Here is a 19,545-nt window from a genome sequence, read left to right as displayed (position 1 = left end):
CACACTTAGCACCTAAAATCAACACCCATTCATTATCTCAACCCAATAGGTCAGGAAGTCCCCATCGGGGACTCTGCTTAGGCACCTCCAAAGCCAAAATCAAGGTACCACCCAGCGGGGTCCCTATATGTTTCCATGATCCCTCAGGTTGTTTCCAGTATCCATTTCCTTGTGGCTATGGGTCTAAGATCCCCATTTTCTCGCTGGCTGTCAGCTGGGGACCACTCTTAACTTCTAGATGCCACCTCCATCTTTAAGCCAGCAGTGAATGGTGTGTGGAATCCTCATGCTTGGGGTCCCCCTGATGTCCCTTTCTGCCACTGGGTGGAGAAAGTTCTCGACTTTTCAAGGCTCCCTTGAAGGAATGAAGCCCACCTGAATAATCTCCCCCTTTTGAAACGGACTGTGCCATGAGCATAGCACCGTCAGGGAGTGTGAGATCTGCCATTCCCATTGCGGGGACTGGACACCAAACACTTGGAGAATATTACTGGAAATGCTGCCTCCCATACAAGGTAAAGAATAGCCAAAGCTTATGGAGATACAGCTTGAAAAACACTGAAATATATCTGATTTTACAGGGCACAGTCCCATTCACGACTGATGAAGTACCAGATAGATAAACGGATGCCAGTGTCCACTGGAAAGATTCAACTTTGGCAGCTGGAAATTCACAAATCAGTGTTCTCAGGTGAGACACTGGTTTCCTTTATTTTCAGTGGCATCAGGGCTGGATTGGCCTGAAATTAGATTCAGCTCATCCTGAGGAGCCTCCTTATTATATAAAGAGAAATAAAAATTCATAGTTGATTTGTTTGAAGGGCTGGTATTCCCAGTAAAATCATGTTCAGGGTGGTGAGGTAGGTACGAATGAGCACGGAGCTGAGAAGGGAAGAAAGGTGTTCATAGTCCAGAGCTGCTGATCACAGGGGGGCTTTTGGTCTCTGGAGAGAAGGGCAGGGGAGTCTGCAGACTCCGTGGTAACCAAAAGATCCTGTGCGGTCACCCACCTCTGGAGCACAGTTTTTTCCTCTTGGGAAGATAACCGTGAGTCTGCTCAATTCCAATTTACATTCTCCTCCAAAAAATAACCGATGATTACGAAGGCAAACCCCGTGCCTTCCTGAGAGTTGTTTTTCTTTAACATGCATATTTTATAAATGAGAAACTTGGGCTTATTCTCTCAAACTAAGGAGAGGTGATGAGCACAGTAAGCTAGGGATAATCTCAGTTTAAACAAATGGGATTTTCATTGACGCTAGACTTGAAAACACAGCCCAGATGAATGACTTTGTGAATACTCAGTTACTGGGCCTTAGCCCAAGTGTAGCATAAATATTCTTCCAGACTCGATGACAGCAAACTAGCTTATGTTTGACCCTCCAAAGACATGTCCAAGTTCTCAGGGATGAATGTGTAGCAGCCAACTGGGTTTGCTTTCATAGGATTGCTGTTTATCGTAATGGCGTAATGCTTGTGAAGGCATGTTGATGTGTGATTTTTTAAGCTAGGAGGAATTCATAATGTTTTATTCTTGTCTACTTCTTTAAAAAAAAAAAATGTGAGGAGCAGAGAAAGAAAGCTCTATGAACTCAGTCACTGCTGGGACTCTGGAAATCTGTGGTTGTCCCCAGGACTCCATTTATATACCTGCCCCCTTGCCATCTGGGAACAATGCGAATTGGAATTTGAGATTTATCATGAAGACCTCAAATTGCCAATTTAAGCATTGCCTGGACAGGAAAAAGGGAACATGCATCACATACTACAAGCCTTTGGAAAGTATATTAAGACGTTTAAGAGCTCACCCGGAGCCAAGGTCTCGTCTGGCGCTATCCAGTAGAAACATAATGCAGGTGATGTGTAATTTAAATTTTCTCAATTAAATTTTCTAGTAGCACATTTTAAAAAGTAAAAAAAGATAAGTGAGTGATTGTAGTAATATATTTTATTTAACCCTATCTAGAGAGAGAAAAAGAGAGAGAGAGAATATTATCATTTCAGCACGCAAGCAATATAAAATTGCCGGTGAAATATTTTTCATTTTGGGGGGCTAAGTCTTTGGAATGCAGTATGCATAACATGTGCATAACAGCAGATCTCCATTCAGACTGGCCACATTTCAAATAGCCATATGTGGCTGCTGCTTCTGTACTGAACAGCACTGGAAGCAATGGGCCTAGGTCATGCTTCCTCACAACGTAAGGGAATTGAGAAGCAGCTTGAAGTAGCTCACCCCGTAAGGTGCTAAATGAGCTCGTTTTCTCCAGGCAACTCCAGAGCCTTGGAAGAAGTTCCTCCAAGAGAGCTAAAGGCTGAAAACAAAGCAACATTCTAGACAGTTGCTCTGTGTCCATTCCCGATTTCATAGTTAGGAGCTTGAGGGTGGCGGTCTGGTTGAAAGGGGAACTATGTTCACACTGTGAGTGTACTGTTTCCACTTTGCCAGGGATGACTTGGGAGAAATCTGATGGGGACTTTGGGGCAGGAGACTAAATCCCCACATCACACTCGGAGACTGCTTTCTAGTGCTGACGTTATCCTCAGTGGTGCCCCATAGTGAAGGCCACGGAAGCTGGAGGCAGAAGCAAATATACAGGAATCATGGGAAACCAGCACCCACGGTGAAGCCCTACATCTGCGATCTTAGAAGAGCCTCACCAAGACCGGGACGGAGAAGAGGGTGGTTTATCAGGAAGAAACAGCCAGAAAGTCGGGGGTGGCAATAAGATTAGACAACTGGGAGGGTCAGGCCGCTGCAGACAAGGGAACTCCACAAGGTCACGGGGGGTCACCTGGGAAAGAACTCCTCTGACATTGCAGGGGAGGCAGAGACTGTGGGAGAGACATCTGTTTGTTTTTTCTGGTGCAAGGAGAAATAACAAAATGCGACCAGGAGGGCTAATAGGCTACAGATGGAGAACTTCTGGCTGAGAGCTCCGTCCAGCCAAAAGCTTTGAACTGGAACCAACCCTCTAATTTTCAGCAGCGCGTGTGGCCCATGAAACAGAAAGAGTGAAGTAAAACAAGAGACTCACCAGAGATAATTATGAGTTACTCCCAATGTGTAAAATAGCAGAGTTTATATTGGACTGGAGAAATAGGGGCTTGATTGTAAAAGGCTAAGGAATCCCAATTTTATCCAGTCATCGACAGGGACGCTATTCAACAGGCCAGTAGTGTAGGATTCGGCATAAACGTAAGAGAGCTTGTTCTACCTACATAGGGGTAGCAAGAAGTAGGGGCAGGTGCTGGTTGAGAGAACATTCCAGTGACACAGGAGAGAGACTACAGAATCTGAACCCAGGGTGGAGACGTGGGTATGGCGGGCAGTGGGAGGTAGAATTGTCCCCTGTTGTTGTGCAGGGAGGGCCAAGAAGGGTAGACGGGAGTCTAGGCTGCACCTACTCTGATGTCCAGGTGGAGGCAACTGGGTGGGTCTCCTGCTCCAGGAACAGACTCAGGAGACCCATGAACTTTGCACACGGTGGTATCACAGGGGGCCCTTAGTCCTTGGCTGTGGGTCTGAAGGTGGGTAGAGATTTGGAGGTCAACAGCCAAAAAATTGTGAGCCTGTGAAGAGACCATATTACGTGTAAGGCAAGCCGGGAAAACGGATCCACATTACCAAATACTGCTTCCAATAACTCTATTATACTTTGTAATTAATAGAATAAATGATTCCATTTGGATGATTGGGGGAAGACTATAAACAGTATAATCGGTAGTGTTTTTCTAGCCCAAACCCAGCTTTTAGATCTTTCTTCCTTCTCTGTTAGGTATTGCAGGACCCGTTAAATATTGCCAACAGCTTTCTCCCCTGGGGGCTGATGCGCACCCCATCCCCTCCCGCACGCACAAGCATGCACACCTGCAGCCGGTTGTTTGTCCGATGACTGGGGCTCCCACTCCCAGTTATCCCTGGGCCAGGCCAGATCTCAGTTCACTGGCTCCCACCTGAGACCCTGCCGGTGCCTCCCCTTGCCAGGTCGCCAGCACGGTAACATCCAGGTGCTGGCGGGCTAGAGCGGTGGCCCTCCAGCCCGGCCCCTGCGGATAACTGCGCCACTGAGGAAAACCCTAGAAATGCACGAGGAAGCGTGAGTGGGTGGAGAAACTTAAACAGGCCGTAGGTCGGGCCCTGAGGAGGGAGGTGAGAACAGGTTCCGAGAACCTGGGGGAAGTCTTGGGGGAGGGGAAGTGGAGGCTGAGCCAAGGAGCCTCGCAGAGCACAGGGAGGGTGAAGGCGGCAGGCGGCCCAACCGGGAGAGGAGCAGAGCCCGGAGCCCGGGTTGTCGCAAGAGCTACTTGGACGAAGCCTTGGCCACTCCGGGAGGGGGAGCAGGTAAGGCAGCAAGCTCTAGAGGGAGGCATGAAAGCCCCCCCTACCCATGGACCCCAGATGACCCTAAAGTAGGTGAGCGGCTACATCGTGTTTCCTCTGGGGACCTGCCTCCCCCGCAGGCGTGGTGAGGCTGGAGGGCCATCAGACATGCCCCCCACACCCATTTGCTGATGTCTGAAATGATCTTAATACCAAGTAAGACCTTCCACTTCCCTACTTAGAAGACTGAAACGACAACCCAAAGGATGAAAGATTCCTGACCCCAAATGAATGCGTAGTAGCACATAAATGACTGAAACCAGACCTGTCCCAACGCTGACAGAGGGGGGGAAAAGGGACACCTCCCCTAGTTTGGAAAAGCGCCCTGAAATGAGACTTTGTGGTCCTAAAAGACCCTTATCCCCAGTCTCATCCATTTCTCCGGGGCAGTTTACCTGAAATCAATCTCAGACCCAGAGAAATGGAGGGGACAGAGCTCCTAGGCCCTGGTGGTGGTGTTGTTAGCCCAGTGTGGGCCACTCAGTTATTTCATCTGCCTGAGATTTCACTCGAGACTTTGGTGTAGACGTATTTCACAGATCTCTGTGCTGCAAAACACTTCCAAGTACTGAGTTCCTCAGAAAGCATTTATTATTCATGGGCATGAACTCAGAGAACAAACATGTGTACACCAAGAGGGACAGACATAAATGTGAGGTTTTCTTTAATTATACTGGTTCCCTACTTAAATATAACAGGCACGACTCTTCTGTGAGTCTACAGAATCTTTTCCAGAGTGACAATAACTTTTTCCCTCTGACTCAACCTTTTTCTTCATCTTCTCGGCCTCTCTTGCCAGCACTGTGGGGATGGCCCCATTCCCAAGGCTGTTTGCTGGGTTACGGGGGCTTGGAAGTCTCTTCAACTGGTGGGACGCAGATTTTTTTCAGCCCTTTTAAAATGATCTAACATACATACGACTGTGGTCAACACAGCGACTTAGCCCCTGAGAGGATATTTTTTAATCCTTGACAAATGTTTGAAAGTTATCTAATTGTTCCCTCTCTTCCTAATTAGGACACTAGAAATTGTTGGAACCCAGAGTTCACTGAACCACTTTAGAGAGCCCCTTCCATTCAGATGGCACTTTTAATTCTCTTTATTGTATTTCTTGTTTATTGTCTGACTTTATTCAATGTCAGGAGAGTAGGTAGAGCAGGTGTCATGATTCTCACTTGACGGATCAAAAAGGTAAAACAAAACACAGCAAGGGTTTGCCTTTGGTCACAGAGTAAATTAGGAGCAGACTTGGATCTAGAAGTGAGGTCAGCCTCTTTGGGTGGTCCCCTGACCCAGGCTTGATATAATTTCAGGCCTGATGAGCTAGCTCCCCTGAATCTCACTACGCCTGACCTCCAGGTGAGTTTTGCAGGTACCTCCCCCCCCCCCCCCCCCAGTATCGAGCGTAGCAGTCACGGGTCCAGTACCTTCCTCTCTTCCAGATAGAACAGGTGTAGATAAAGGAGATGCAGGCCCTCTGTCCCTGTGCCAGAGGCTAAGGGGCGAGAAGAATGAACCAGATTTGTATTTTTTAATATCCCCTTCTTAGGCTTTCAAACTGGTGCCAGTAGTAAATAATATTCTTAAAATAACAACTATCAGCGATGGATAAAATGTTCTAAATAGCTGAATATTACAACTGATTAGAAATCTAACATCTCCAGGTGTTTTGGCTTTACTATGCGGGGAGGGGCAGTGGGTAGGGAGGGAGGAGAGGGGCTTCCTAAGATCTCCCAGCAAGGGTGGCTGTGCCCTCAGATCTTGTTCTTTAGGTCTTGATCAGTTGTTTTCTGTCATTCTAGGTGCTCTGTGTTGAGAGTAAGAAGGTGGGGGTATATATGTGTGAACTTTCGGGTCTACGTCCAATGCCTGGTTCTGTCATTACAAGGGCTTCACTGTCCTGGCTACCAAATTTCCTCTTTTTCCTCCTCCACACTGTTCTGAAATTCTGTGTCTCAGGTCATTGACTCCATTGGTTATATCAGCCTTCCCCTCACCCCTCTTCAAGAGAGACACTCTTTCTCTTTCTCAAGAAATTTTATGGTTTAGGTGGGACAAATCTGGCTCCCCACAGAGCCCTGAGAGGAAGATCCAAGAAAGAAAATAATCCTGTATATCTGGTATTTCCTGCCTGCCCAAAGCATCCCTCTATAGCTGACATTGATAAAATTTCATCCAAGGCCTTGGTCAATCAGGCTACAGGGTTTTAAAACATCGCTTTCTATGTGAGACTTATTAGCACTTAAGACACTGGTCTTTTTTCTGCATAGAATGTGGCGTGTGCCGTCTCAGTTTTGCATGTCCTCATATTCCTAAGGATCCAGTACAGCCCCTCAAGTAATTGAAAAGCAATTTTAAAATAAAGTTTGACACTCCTGACAAACATAAAAGCATTCTTGAACAAATGGAAAGATACCTCCCATTCTTGTACTGGATGACTCAACATTATAAAGATGTCCTTTTTCCTAAGTTAACTTAAAAATTGAATGTCGTATCAAAAAGCCTTTTTAGGCAAGTTGATATTGAATAAAGTTCATATGGGAAAATAGAATGGCAAAAATAGCCAAAAAACACTTGAAAAAGCACAAGGGATGACTAGCCCTACCCGGCAATAGAATATACTATAAATCCTCTGTAATTTAAAGTCAGTAGAACCTGTGGCTCTTGATCTTGGGGTTGTGAGTTTGAGTTCCCGGTTGGGTTTAGAGATTACTCAAAATCTCTCTTAAAACAACAACAACAACAAAAGTGTGGCAGTGCCACCAAGACCAATAGACCAGGGAAATAGAAAAGGAAGTCCCAAAACACACCCAAGTACATATGGAAATTTAGTAGACATTATAAAGGTGGCATCTCAGGGATGCCTGGGCGGCTCAGGTGTCTGCCTTTGGCTTGGGTCATGATCTCAGGGTCCTGGGATTGAGTCCCTAGTCAGGGTCCCTACTTGGCAAGGAGTCTGCTTCTCCTTCTGCCCCATCCCCACATCCTGCTTATGCTGTCTCTCTCTCAAATAAATAATATAAATAATAAATAAAATCTTAAAAAGGCATTTCAAATCTTAGGGCAAAGATGGATATTTTAATAAACGGTGCTATTCATCATAGTCCCCCCCCAAAAAGGTGGAAACCAAATGGTATCTTTATATAATGAAATATTCAATAAAAAATTAACATTGATACATTCTACAACAATGAACCCTGAAAACAGCCTAAGTGAAAGAAGGCAGTCACAAAAAACCAGCATGCTGTGATTCCTTTTATATGAAATGTCAAAATTAGGTAAAAACCTTAGGGTCAGAAAGTGGTAGTGGATGCCTGGGGTGGGGAAGAATAGGGAATAGATAGAAGGTTTGTTTTGGGGGTGATGAAAATGTCCTCAAGTGAGATTGTGTTGATGGCGGCAGAATTTTGTGTATCTGTTAAAACCATTGAATTGTATACTTGAAAGGCGTGACTTCTCTGGTGTATGAATTCTATCTCAATAGAAATGCCTAATAAGGGACAAAGGACAATTGAACAATGGAGAAAGTATTTTTTTCAGCCCTATGGGAAAAAAGTTAAGAGTCACTCAATGAGAGAAATGCAAGTTAAACAACGCTGAGAAGCCACTTCTTACCTAGATGTTGGTAAAAACAACCAAGTATGAGGGTACACTGTGTGGGCTGTGGGAAGACAGGCACTCCCACATGGTGCTGGTTGGAATGCAAACTGTAGAGAATTAGGCAATACGTACCAGACGTGCCTACGCAATGTGACCCAGCAATACCACGCCTAGGAAACTATCCTGCAGGCGTACTTCCAACAATGTGAAAATAGAGGTGCACAAGGTTACCCATTGCTGGGTACCCAGTTTTGCTGGTTACCCAGTATTGCTGGAAACTACAGACCTAAATGTTCATGCACCGGGGACTGGGCTATTACTCACCCAACAAGGAGAATGAAATCTTACGATTTGCAAGGGATGTGGATGGAACTCGAGTCTTGTGCTGATTGAAATAAGTCAGAGGAAAAACAAATACCATATGATTTCACTCTTATGTGGAATTTAAGAAACAAAACAGACAATCATAGGGGAAGGGGGGAAAAAAGAGGGAAGCAAACCATAAGAGGCTCTTAAGTATAGAGAACAAACTGAGGGTTGATGGAGGGAGGTGGTGGGGGGGGGGGCGGGGGGGATGGACTGGATGGTGATGGTAGTAAAGAAGACACCTGTGATGAGCACTGGGTGTTGTATGTGAGTGATAAATCACTGAATTCTCCTGAAACCAATATTCTACTGAATGTTAACAAGAATTTAAATAAAAACTTGAAAAAGAAAAAAAAATGCTCACTCATAGGGGACTGATTGAATAAGCTACAGTTTGTCTACAAAATGGAATACTAAGCAACTCTCTACAAGAAGGAAGATCTCCATAAAAGTGATATGGAGTGATGTCCAGGATGTACTGTTGAGTGAAGAAGTAACATGCAAAAGAGCATCTATAGTTTGCTGTCCTAAATGTAAAAAAGAAGGGATATAAGAAAAATATATGTCATTTTTTCCTTTGTACAAAAAAAGTACAGGAAGAATAAACCAGAAACTAAAGAGACAGGCTACTGTTGTGGGTTGAACTGCGGTCCTATCCTCTTTCCCCACAGTCCTGGAAAGCTGTGCTGAAGTCCTAATCTCCAGTACATCAGAATGTGACCTTATTTGGAAACAGGGTCCTTGCGAATATAATTTGTTGAGATGTGGTCATATCAAAGTAGGGTGGGCCTTCAATCCAATGTAAGGACTAGCATCCTTATAAGGAAGATGGCCCCGTGAGAAGAGAGACAGAAAGGAAGAACACCATGTGAGGATGATGGCTGTGGTAAGGGTGATCTACCAACCGAGGAGCAAAAAGATTGCTGACAAACCACCAGAAGCTAAGAAGTGGCAAGGAAGGATTCAGATGGATTGCGGGACCGCAGACCCTTTGACTTGGGACTTCTAGCCTCCAGAACTGTGAGATGATATGTTTCTGTCATTTTAAACCACTCAGTTTGTGGCACTTACAAAATGGCTGCCCTAAGACATATAGTTCCAGGGAGGGGGTGCTGCGAAAGGGCTTGAGAGAAGGGAGGAATGAGAATGGAGGAGTGGGGATGAGGAGGGAACAACATTCTCTGAATAAACCTTTTTATGAAGCTCTGGCTCAGAACCATACTAATGTTTCATATACCACAGGAAATTAAACATTTAAACTCAGCCAGGATGGGGGCGCCTGGGTGGCTCAGTCAGTTAAGCCTCTGCCTTTGCCTCAGGTCATGGTCGTAGGATCGAGCCCCGCATCGGGTTCCCTGGTCAGCAGGAAGTCTGCTTCTGCCTTTCCTTCTGCCCCACCCCACCTTCTCATTCTCTCTCTCAATTAATAAAATCTTAAAACAAACAAACAAAAAACTTTAAAATGAACCAGGATGTGCGAGAACCCAATGTGGCACCAAACAGTAAAATATGAAACTAACAACTGAAAATGAACAATGTAACTACACGAAAGTGACCAAGGAAGAAAAATGACCTAACAAAAATGACCTTAGCAAAAACAGTATTTTGATTGGAAACTATAAGTTTAAAGACACTGTGTATAAATAGTGTACTCTCGTTCCTATATGTGTTTCTGACTGTGGCACAGATTAGCGACTGGGGAACTGCTGGAGATACATACCCGCATTGAGCAAATAAGTAAATACATTGTAGATGTTGAAAGTCACATTTCTCAAGGTCTGAGAAGGAAGTTACCAAAAAGAAAAGGGGAAGGCTGGAAGACGCTCTACCGTATCGTTTCGAGTTTGGAGGAATTGTGATAAACTGTGTTTTGTGATGTAGGTAAAGATAGATAGAGCCATTACTCTCCCATAAAAGGAGACAGGGCTCCTTGGAGAAATAGTTGAACCCAAAGCCAGGGCAGAGAAAATTAAAGATGAGCTGTACTTACAGAAATAAGTTGCTCAAAAACTGATAAGGGAATAGGGAAAGGACACAGGAGCCAACATGAAGGAACTTCCTTTGGTGGAAGCTGGAACAAGTTGAGCGAGAAAATGATAGTATTGCATTATAACCCGTAGAATGAAATAAATTCCACGCATCTGTACTGATATAAGTAATTGAATAAAATACATGGGTGGAAGCGTCTTCCTTACAGGAGAATTCCAGTTAATATGAAAGAAATGGGAGAACTTGGACTTCGTGATTCGGCAAACACCCACTGATGGATGCTAAAATGGGCAAAAGTTTAAAGAGTGATGTGAATTTGAAAAAGAAAAAAAATGTTCATTCATAGGGGACTGATTAAGCTATAGTTCACCTATAAAATGGAATACTAGGCAGCTCAATAAAAGAATGACTATGCAAATATTTGCATGTCCTCAGAGTATCTCCCCTGCGATATTAATTACCAAGAAAAATTGTAACTTTGCTGTGGAGAAACCAAGTGACCAAGGTTGACCTCACCAGTGAGAAGAAGTTAGGTTGGTAGCCTGCAGCCTTGATACCAGGCACACTTGTGACTTTCTTGCCAAACACTTACAACTTCATTACAATAATGAGAAGACACCAGACAAACACAAATAGAGATGGTCTATAAAACAACTGGCTAGAGGCGCCTGGGTGGCTCAGTCAGTTAAGCATCTCCCTTCAGCTCAGGTCATGATCCCAGGGTCCTGGGATTGAGCCCCACATCTGGCTCCAAGCTCAGCACTGTCTGCTTGTCCCTCTCCCCCTGCTCCTCTACCTGCACTCGCTTGCATGTGCTCTTTCTCTCATAAATAAATAACATTTTTTTTAAAAACACCGTTTTTCTTCCATCTGCTATAAACAATATTCTTGGCTTCCTCTTGGCATCCCTACTTTGTCTTCCAGCTGGCTTCCTCTTCTTCCTTTCTCTTAATCCTATTCATCTGACTTTGAGTTTTGCATTTTGAAGATTCATAACGGTTACGTTTTGTTCTGAAACCATAATTTAGTCTCCCTTGTACTACCTATTGGTTATGCCCAGCAGCTGAAAACCAGTAAGCAACAATCATATTGTTATGACCAGGTAAATAGTGTTCATACTGATCTACATAGCGTAGATGCTATAATTAAAGTCCCTCTTTGGGTGCAGCATTTTGTTTTCCTGGAATTTCTCATTAAGTTTCTTTTTCGTTTCTTCCACTAATTACCTTTATCATATTCCCAGTTATTTCAAAACTCCTAATAACTTAAGTATTCCATTAAGTTCCCATTTTCCTGGGGGTGTCTTTTCCGGGACTCCTGGCTTCCTGCTCCAGTCGATTTGCTCAAGGAATCTCTAGGGTCCCTTGACTCTCTCCTAGATTGGCCATAGTACTTCCTAGGTCTTACTTCTTCCTCAGTTTGATCCCTCCATTTTCAAAAGTATATATGAAAGTGAATTCATAAGAAAGGTTTTGACTGAAATCGTTTCAGCCCTTACTTGCCTGAAAAAGCCTTCGCTTTAGCCTCATGTTCAAATGATAGTTTTATTGGATACACAAACGTTGATAATCTTTTTCCCCTAGAATTGTGAGGTCTTTGTCCCACTGTCTTCTGGGATTTACTTTGCCTATTGCCATTCTGACTCTTGACTTTTGATGGATATTCTGTTTTAGTCTCCCTTGAAGCATTTGGGTTCTTCTTCAGTCTTAGTATTGTGAACGTTGATGTTATATCTAGGTACAAATATATGAATCTATTTATTTACCAGGCACTTAGTGGGCCATTTAAATTGCAATGTCACTCATTGGCATTGAATGTCATTCAGCATTAGATCTTTTCCTTAAATTCTTCCTTTCATAATTTCTTCCCTTCCATATTTTTGGCCCTTTTTTCAGATACTCAGAAGATAGGAGCTTGGACCTCCTTGACCGGTCTTCTATGTCTTTTCTTTTTCTCTCTGATAGTGTGTGTGTGTGTGTGTGTGTGTGTGTGTGTGTGTGTGTGTGTCTTGGCATCTTATTTTTTGTGTGTGTCTTTGTGTATTGGTTTTATTTTACTTTCTGGGAGATTTCCTATATTTCTATGTTCTAAAACCTTTATTTCTGTGCTCTGTTAAATATCTATCTCAGCAATCATGTTATTCATTTCCAAGACCTTTCTCTTGTATTTTTTCCTTTTTTAAATACACTCTGTTCTTGTTTTAAGGACATGATATCATCTCACATTTTTCTGAGGATATTATTTACAGATTTTTTTGAAGTCTGTTCCCTGAATTACCTTTGTTTCCTCTGGAGTCAATTTTTCTGTTTGTTTAGCTTTTTCATTCATGTAATTTGAACCAACCATCTGGTGACCCTTGGATTTCTGTTCATGTTTAAGAATGAGGGATTAAGAAACTGTGTGACTGGGAGAGGCTTGTCATCCCGCTGATGACTGAGCAAGAAGCCAGCTGTCCAGAGGATGGTCCCAAAATGCTAGAATTGAGACGACTCTAAAGGTGCTCAACTTTGTTAGGAGAGAACTGCTAATTAAAAACAAAAATGTTAAGTATTTTTCCAAGAGAAAAATAACCTAGCTTCCAAGAGTTCTGCAGAGGAGAGAGGGGGAAATGGTGGGATAGGCAGGCCAGTTCACTTTCTTCTGGGCATGGCTTGGTTTGGTGACAATCCCCAGCCTGGGTTCACGCTCTGGTCCCTGCCCTGAGAACCTTGTGTGAGGCGCTGTCATATCACAGGACCCAGACTTCCTCTAACTGCAGGTCCCACTAGGACATCACCCCCAATCTCTGCAAGCTCAGCTGGTAAAGGCCCATGCCAAGTGGTGTTCTCTGTGCAGCCCTAATCCCATGGAGCAGGGTGAGCTCTATAAATAGCAGCAGTGATTACAGAGTAACACTCCTTTTAAATGCTGGGACTTTATGGCTTTCCATTCAAAACAGTCCTGGCCCAGTGTTTAGTCTCTCTGGGGGGCAGCTGTAAAGGCCACCTTGTTTCACAGCTAAGGAGAGGTTACAAGGCAATTAAAATATTTTTGTCTCTTTTCTCTTTTGATGATTATTCCCATGCGGTGGCAGCTACTAGAGCAGTTCCTGCCTCCATTACCCACAGGGGAACTCAGAACCTAGTGGCAGCCACACGTCCTGACGCTGAGCTAGAATTAGAGTTTCAGTTTTAACCCTTCTGTTGGTTTTCAGAGATTGAGAAGTAAAACTCAGAAATGCTGGTGTCCCTAATAGTCCTAGCTAAGCAACTGTCACTTACTCTCCAGGGGTGCTTCTCCATTTAGGAATAGAGTAAATGCTTCTTGTACAGAGTAATCAGACGCTGTAAAGTCTGCATATGCTTCGGTCTGATAAATGCAGTAATTGCACAAATAAATGCACGTTCCAGCCACACAGAGATACTTGGGCAGAGACAATATTCCACGTCAATTAACTTTGAATGGTGATGAGCAACGATAATAATGTTGGTCATAAAAATTATCATCATATGGAAAGAACAGCTATCATGATCTTAAAATTGAGCCTGACATATACAGCCTCTTCTCAATGTTCACAAGTCTCCTTAACTCCTCAGGGCAGGCTAAGCAGAGGTCGTTACCACCCCATCATACAGATGAACACACATAGGCCTGAAGAAGTCCTGGCACTAGTCAGTGGCCAACGCTGTATTGGGCCCATTAGAAATCAATATCCTCCTTGTAGTCCTTCCCCCTGAGGCCTGGTGGCCAGTGGGCAAAGGTCCATAACACAGTCCTTGCCACCCCTTCCAAGTATCTCTCTCAGAGTGAGGTGTTGGAGGCTGGGATCTGCACTGGCCTGAGGAATAGATGAGGGAGCAGGAAAGAGATGTTTTGGAATATGAAGGATTCTCCAATTCGACAGGAACAGATTCTGCAAAACCCTGCTCCTTCTCTCCTCCAAAAGAGCAATTATGAAAAATATTTCCAGGAAGGAAAATATTATGCTAACTAAATACATTTATGACTGCAGATCATTGAAAAAAATGTCAGCACTGCTCTTGGTCCCCCATGGAGGTGCTAAGGACTATGGGTGGTAATGCCAACAGAGTTGACATCTAAGACCAAAAGGATGGAGAGATGACCAGGTCCAGATCCCTTGTTTTACAGGTGGCAGCACTGAAGGGGCAGGGGTGAGGGGTGGGGCACAGTTAGTGAATTCTCCCAGTGATGGGAGATGGCATTAGGAAAGTAGCCAACACAGAGCCAGGTACAAAGCAGGTACTTAAACATCAGTTAGGAAAGTGTTATACTGCAGGCAACAGAGGGCTGGCTTTATAGGTGTGTTTTCCTCGCATAACAAGTCCACGGTTGGGTGGTTGGGCCTGGGTGTTCCTGAGCCTAAATAAGAGAAGGAAGTCCTGTTCCTCAGGAGCCTATCTTCCCAGAGGCTGGGTGGGGTTCTGAGGACACAATGCACTGAGAGAAGGGAGACCTTTTGGAAATCATAAAACAAACCAAGCGTATTTAACTTAAAGGGGAGACCTGACCACTGCTGTGTAGATGACAACCTAGGTAGGTCCTATGCTGCCTAAGAGGTTAAAAATGGGATCAAGGAGGAATGCCTAGCTGGCTTAGTCAGTGGAGCATGTGACTTTGAATCTCAGGGGTCATGAGTTTGAGCCCCTGTTAAGGATAGAGATTATTTTTGAAAAAGTGAGTCAGGGAGTGCAATTGTTGGAAGGCAAACTAATTCAACAGGGATAATTCTAATGATACGCACTTATTGAAAATACTGAGTTTTCTGGAGATACTCAAGTTGAGTAAGGAACTGGCGAGTAGTTTGTGTGTGGACAAGGTCAGGGCAGGGGGTTGGAAGGAGGAAGGGGTATGATGCAGAGAAGAAGGGTTACAGCACTGGAGAAGAGATCTCCAAATTCCCTTTTGGAACAATTCATTTAACAAGTATCCACTTACTTCTATTTTGTTCCACACAGGAACCTTATTTTCCAAATAAGAAGCTGGCCTGACGTTTGTGGAAAAGCTACCGGAGAGAACATGGTGTCTGATGAGTGTTATTTACTGACTGACTTCTCAGGAACCACTTACTTGCCTTCTGGAGATCCCATTCCACCACTCCCAGTGTCACCTTCCCCCTCCACACAACGGGCTTCTTTCCAGTCAGGTTACGAGGACCAGTGAACAGGGCAATATGTGTAGTTCAGTGGCAGCATTTTTTCCCAGATACACTGGAATCTGGGCTTAATAACTGTCCCATGTGATATCCAGATGTCTGAAAGGCACTGGGAAGTACCAGAAAGGTAGTAGGCATTGATCTGCTGTCATTTGATTGGCTGTCATTTGAGACTCTCTGTCCCTCACTTCTTTCACCTGGAAAATGGGAGAGACTACCCTCTTCCTCATAGAGTTACTGTGAGCATGTAATGTGCTTTGTACAACAGTCAGCCCTTAGGATAGATTTAACAGATGTGGTTCATTTAGTTCCTCTGTCTTAGGTCTGCCCCTTGTTTTATGTCCCTATTTCCAGGTCCTGATTTCCTCGACTGGGACTAGAACAAGCCCTATGATTTCTTCCAGCTCTGAACCTTCTGGGGCCCAAAACAAAATGGCTGCCTTGATCTCCAGCCTTCACCAGGGAGGTGGTCTCTGCCAGGAGGTGGCACCACTCATTCATGTTTCCAGCAGAGATGTGGGCTGACCATTTGTTAATCTCCCCTCAGCTTTGAAAAGGAGGCTGAAAAATGGCCTGTTTAGCAGCTGCCTCCAAACTGACTTTTAAAATCATGGTGCTGATGTTTTCCGAATGTGACAGGATTTTCCACTCTTGTTCCTGGCACGTCAAAATCATCTTCCTTTGTACAGTCATCAGTATTTAGGAAAGGGGTAAAGAGAACTCTAATGAAGCCAACTTTGCCTTTGCTCAAAAGCAAAGCCGCAGATACTAAGGCTGTGCCATGGAATTGCACTCCCCATCGGCCATTTGCACGCTCTTCAGCGGGCACAAATGGCCGCTTATGCTGGCAATTGCCTAATTGCCACATAGGAGATCACAGATAGAATTTTGCAGCCTCAGATCTCTGGCAGCAGCCGGGCTGGAGCAGCCCAGAAAATGTGGTTTTCTAGTCTTCTTGGGTTACTGTGAACAGGATCAGTCTTGTGCAGTGTGAGCAGGACAGGAAAAGGACTTAACGCCAATAGAGCCAAATTCCTAATTTTACCCAAGGCCAGTTCTGGGTATGTAAAGTGAATTTAAGATGAAAATTCCCTCACTCTCTTCCACCCTTTGATTTTTCTCAAGAGTGAAAGAAATGAAAGAAGGGAGGAAGGAGATGGAAAAGAGGAGAGGGAGACAGGAAAAGAGAGACAGGTAGATTGTTTTTTGTGAAATAGTTAACATTCAAAGAGTTAATCTTGCCTTTTCCCTCCTCCGTAAATAAATTTAAGATTTAGAAAGTGAAGATAAAACCAGATTAACGGATCGTTGCTTCTAGCTTGTCCTATCTGTTTTATACATGTGAACTCAAAGCATTTATTTGGTTGGAGGCTGGAAAATTAGTGGGCTAAAATCAAATTATCCTGTGGATTGATTTTGACCTTTCAAATGTTACGTTGTCAAAATTTCTTCTCTGTACCAGCCTCAGCAGAAAATTTAGGATATCGGGCACCTGGGTGGCTCAGTGGGTTAAAGCCGCTGCCTTCGGCTCAGGTCATGGTCTCAGGGTCCTGGGATCGAGTCCCGCATCGGGCTCTCTGCTCAACAGGGAGCCTGCTTCCTCCTCTCTCTCTGCCTGCCTCTCCATCTACTTGTGATCTCTCTCTGTCAAATAAATAAATAAAATCTTTTAAAAAAAAAGAAAGAAAATTTAGGATGTATCCATTACGAAGAAGAAAAAATTACTTTAAAACCCTATGTGGGGGGGCACCTGGGTGGCTCAGTGGGTTAAAGCCTCTGCCTTCATCTCAGGCCTGTTTAGCAGCTGCCTCCAAACTGACTCAGGGTCCTGGGATCCAGCCCCGCATCAGGCTCTCTGCTCAGCAGGGAGCCTGCTTCTCTGCCTGCATCTCTGCCTATCTGTGATCTCTATCTGTCAAATAAATAAAATCTTAAAAAAAAAAAAAAAACCCTATGTGGGGTGTCTGGGTGGCTCAGTGGGTTAAGCCTCTGCCTTCAGCTCAGGTCATGATCTCAGGGTCCTGGGATGGAGCCCCGCATCAACCTCTTTGCTCCACAGGGAGTCTGCTTCTCCCTCTCTCTCTGCCTGCCTCTCTGCCTACTTGTTCTCTCTCTGTCAAATAAATAAATTTTTTAAAAATCTTTTAAAAAAAAGACCCTATGCAAGATTTTTTTTTTTTAAATCATCCAAAAAGACGATTTTTAGTTTATGGAGGAAAATAAGTGCCTAGTTTTTTTTGGGGGGGGGGGTGAATGGTTCCAGCAAAATAGTTTCTTCCCTTGTCTCTTTTATTAGAGCTAAACCAATTATTTTAGATTGCTAGAGAAATCACATCACACACTGTCAAGTCTCGTTGATGGAGATGTAAATCTTGTTAGGTCGAGTAATTTTTCTTCATTACTAACTAACCAAGTACTTCATAAGTGGCTTTGGCGTTTACATTAAAAAACCCCCATCTTTTTGGTCTTTCAAGGTTTAAGAGGTGGAACAGAACCGGTGGGTTGTCAGAATGATGGCTCTGCCATGTCACGGAGATGTCACTGAGGACCATTGTTTCACTGGGTTGGGAAGGCAGGGGTTGCTTGGTAGGTCCCAGAACATTCCCTCCTGCTCTTGCCCCCACACCATCTGCACCGTGGGAGCAGGTGGCATGTGGGTGAGAGCGTGATCATGGTTTCATCTGTTGTTGCTTACGGAAAGAGAACTTGCCTGTTGAGCTTTTGGCTTTCTCCTGGTCTAATGAATGAGTCCTACTCTAAAATTATCCAGGCAACAATTATCCACCAACAAATGAACTCTATTAGAAGGTTCTGCTGCGGCTTTTTGAAAATGTCACCATAGCACGCCCAGTCCTTAGAAAATGCAATGCCTCTTCAGGCTTGCTTTAACACTTCGGGTGTGTGAATGCCTTTTGTGACAACGCATGAGAGGTGGAGAGTTTTCTGTTTTGAGAAGCAAACCCAGACAGATTTCTGACAAACTGGAAGGAGCTCCAGGTCTTATTCCCTTCTTTGAGACTTTCCCACAGTATGGACTAGGGATTGGGGGACCAATCCCACAGGCTTCTGTGAGAGGTAGCGCTTTACTAAGATGCATGTGAGGTGGGAAGGAACCAACATTTACTGGAAACACATTATGAAGGGAACATTTAACACATGATCTGAATTATCTCATTTAATCCTCCGGACAGCGTATGAAGAAGGTTTTGTTATCCTGATCCTTAGATGAGGAAACAGCTTCATGAAGAGAGAAGGAGTGACTTGTTCTGAGTCACACTGCTTCTAGGTACTAGATGGGAAGTTGAAATCTAGGTTTGTCTGATCGACCCTGAGCTTTTATGATAGTCCACGTGGGTTGGTTTGCTCTAGAAGTGTGGAATGTTCTTGTCCATCATTCTTTAGCGTTTACTCTGTGCTAAGCACTGCTTTAAGTTAGGACGCCGCACACTGTGCTGACTGCGAAGAGAGAAACCGCCTGAACCTGGAGGAAGGGGCTGGGGAAATGGGCACCAGGATGGGCCAAAGGAAACACCAAGAGCCCCAGGAGTGAGGCAGGGTGAAGTCGGAGGTGAGGAGGAGCAGGCAGCCTTGGTACCAGGGTTCCACCTGCACCAGAGCGTTGTTGCCGATGGACTCCGACAGAGCAGCCTGCAGTGCCGGAAGATGAACCCCTCCCCATGCTTTCCTGCCCCAAACTGCCAAAGTCCCTGTAACCTATGGCCAGGAGACTGGGAGACAGTGCAAAGTCAGCCAGCTGAGGCAGGTTTTAGACTCACTTGAACGTCTTCATGGCCACATCCCCTCAAAACAGTGACGTTCTGGAGAGCTTAGCTTCTGCAGTTGAACCTGGCTTCACATCTCAGCTTCAACCGCCTTGCTATGTGACCTTGCACCTGAGTTTCTGCAACTTTCATAATAACTGTCTAACAGGGTTATCATAAGTATCCAATGAGATCATTCCCAAGATGTGCTTAGCATACTGCTGGCATGGTGTCAGCGTTCTACACACATCTTCTCGAGGATTTTGCCTTCTTGGGGGCCCGTCTTCCCCTGA

The sequence above is a fragment of the Mustela erminea genome, chromosome 5 (assembly GCF_009829155.1).
Source record: "Mustela erminea isolate mMusErm1 chromosome 5, mMusErm1.Pri, whole genome shotgun sequence".
Lineage (NCBI taxonomy): Eukaryota > Metazoa > Chordata > Mammalia > Carnivora > Mustelidae > Mustela > Mustela erminea.
This window is presented reverse-complemented; position numbering follows the sequence as displayed.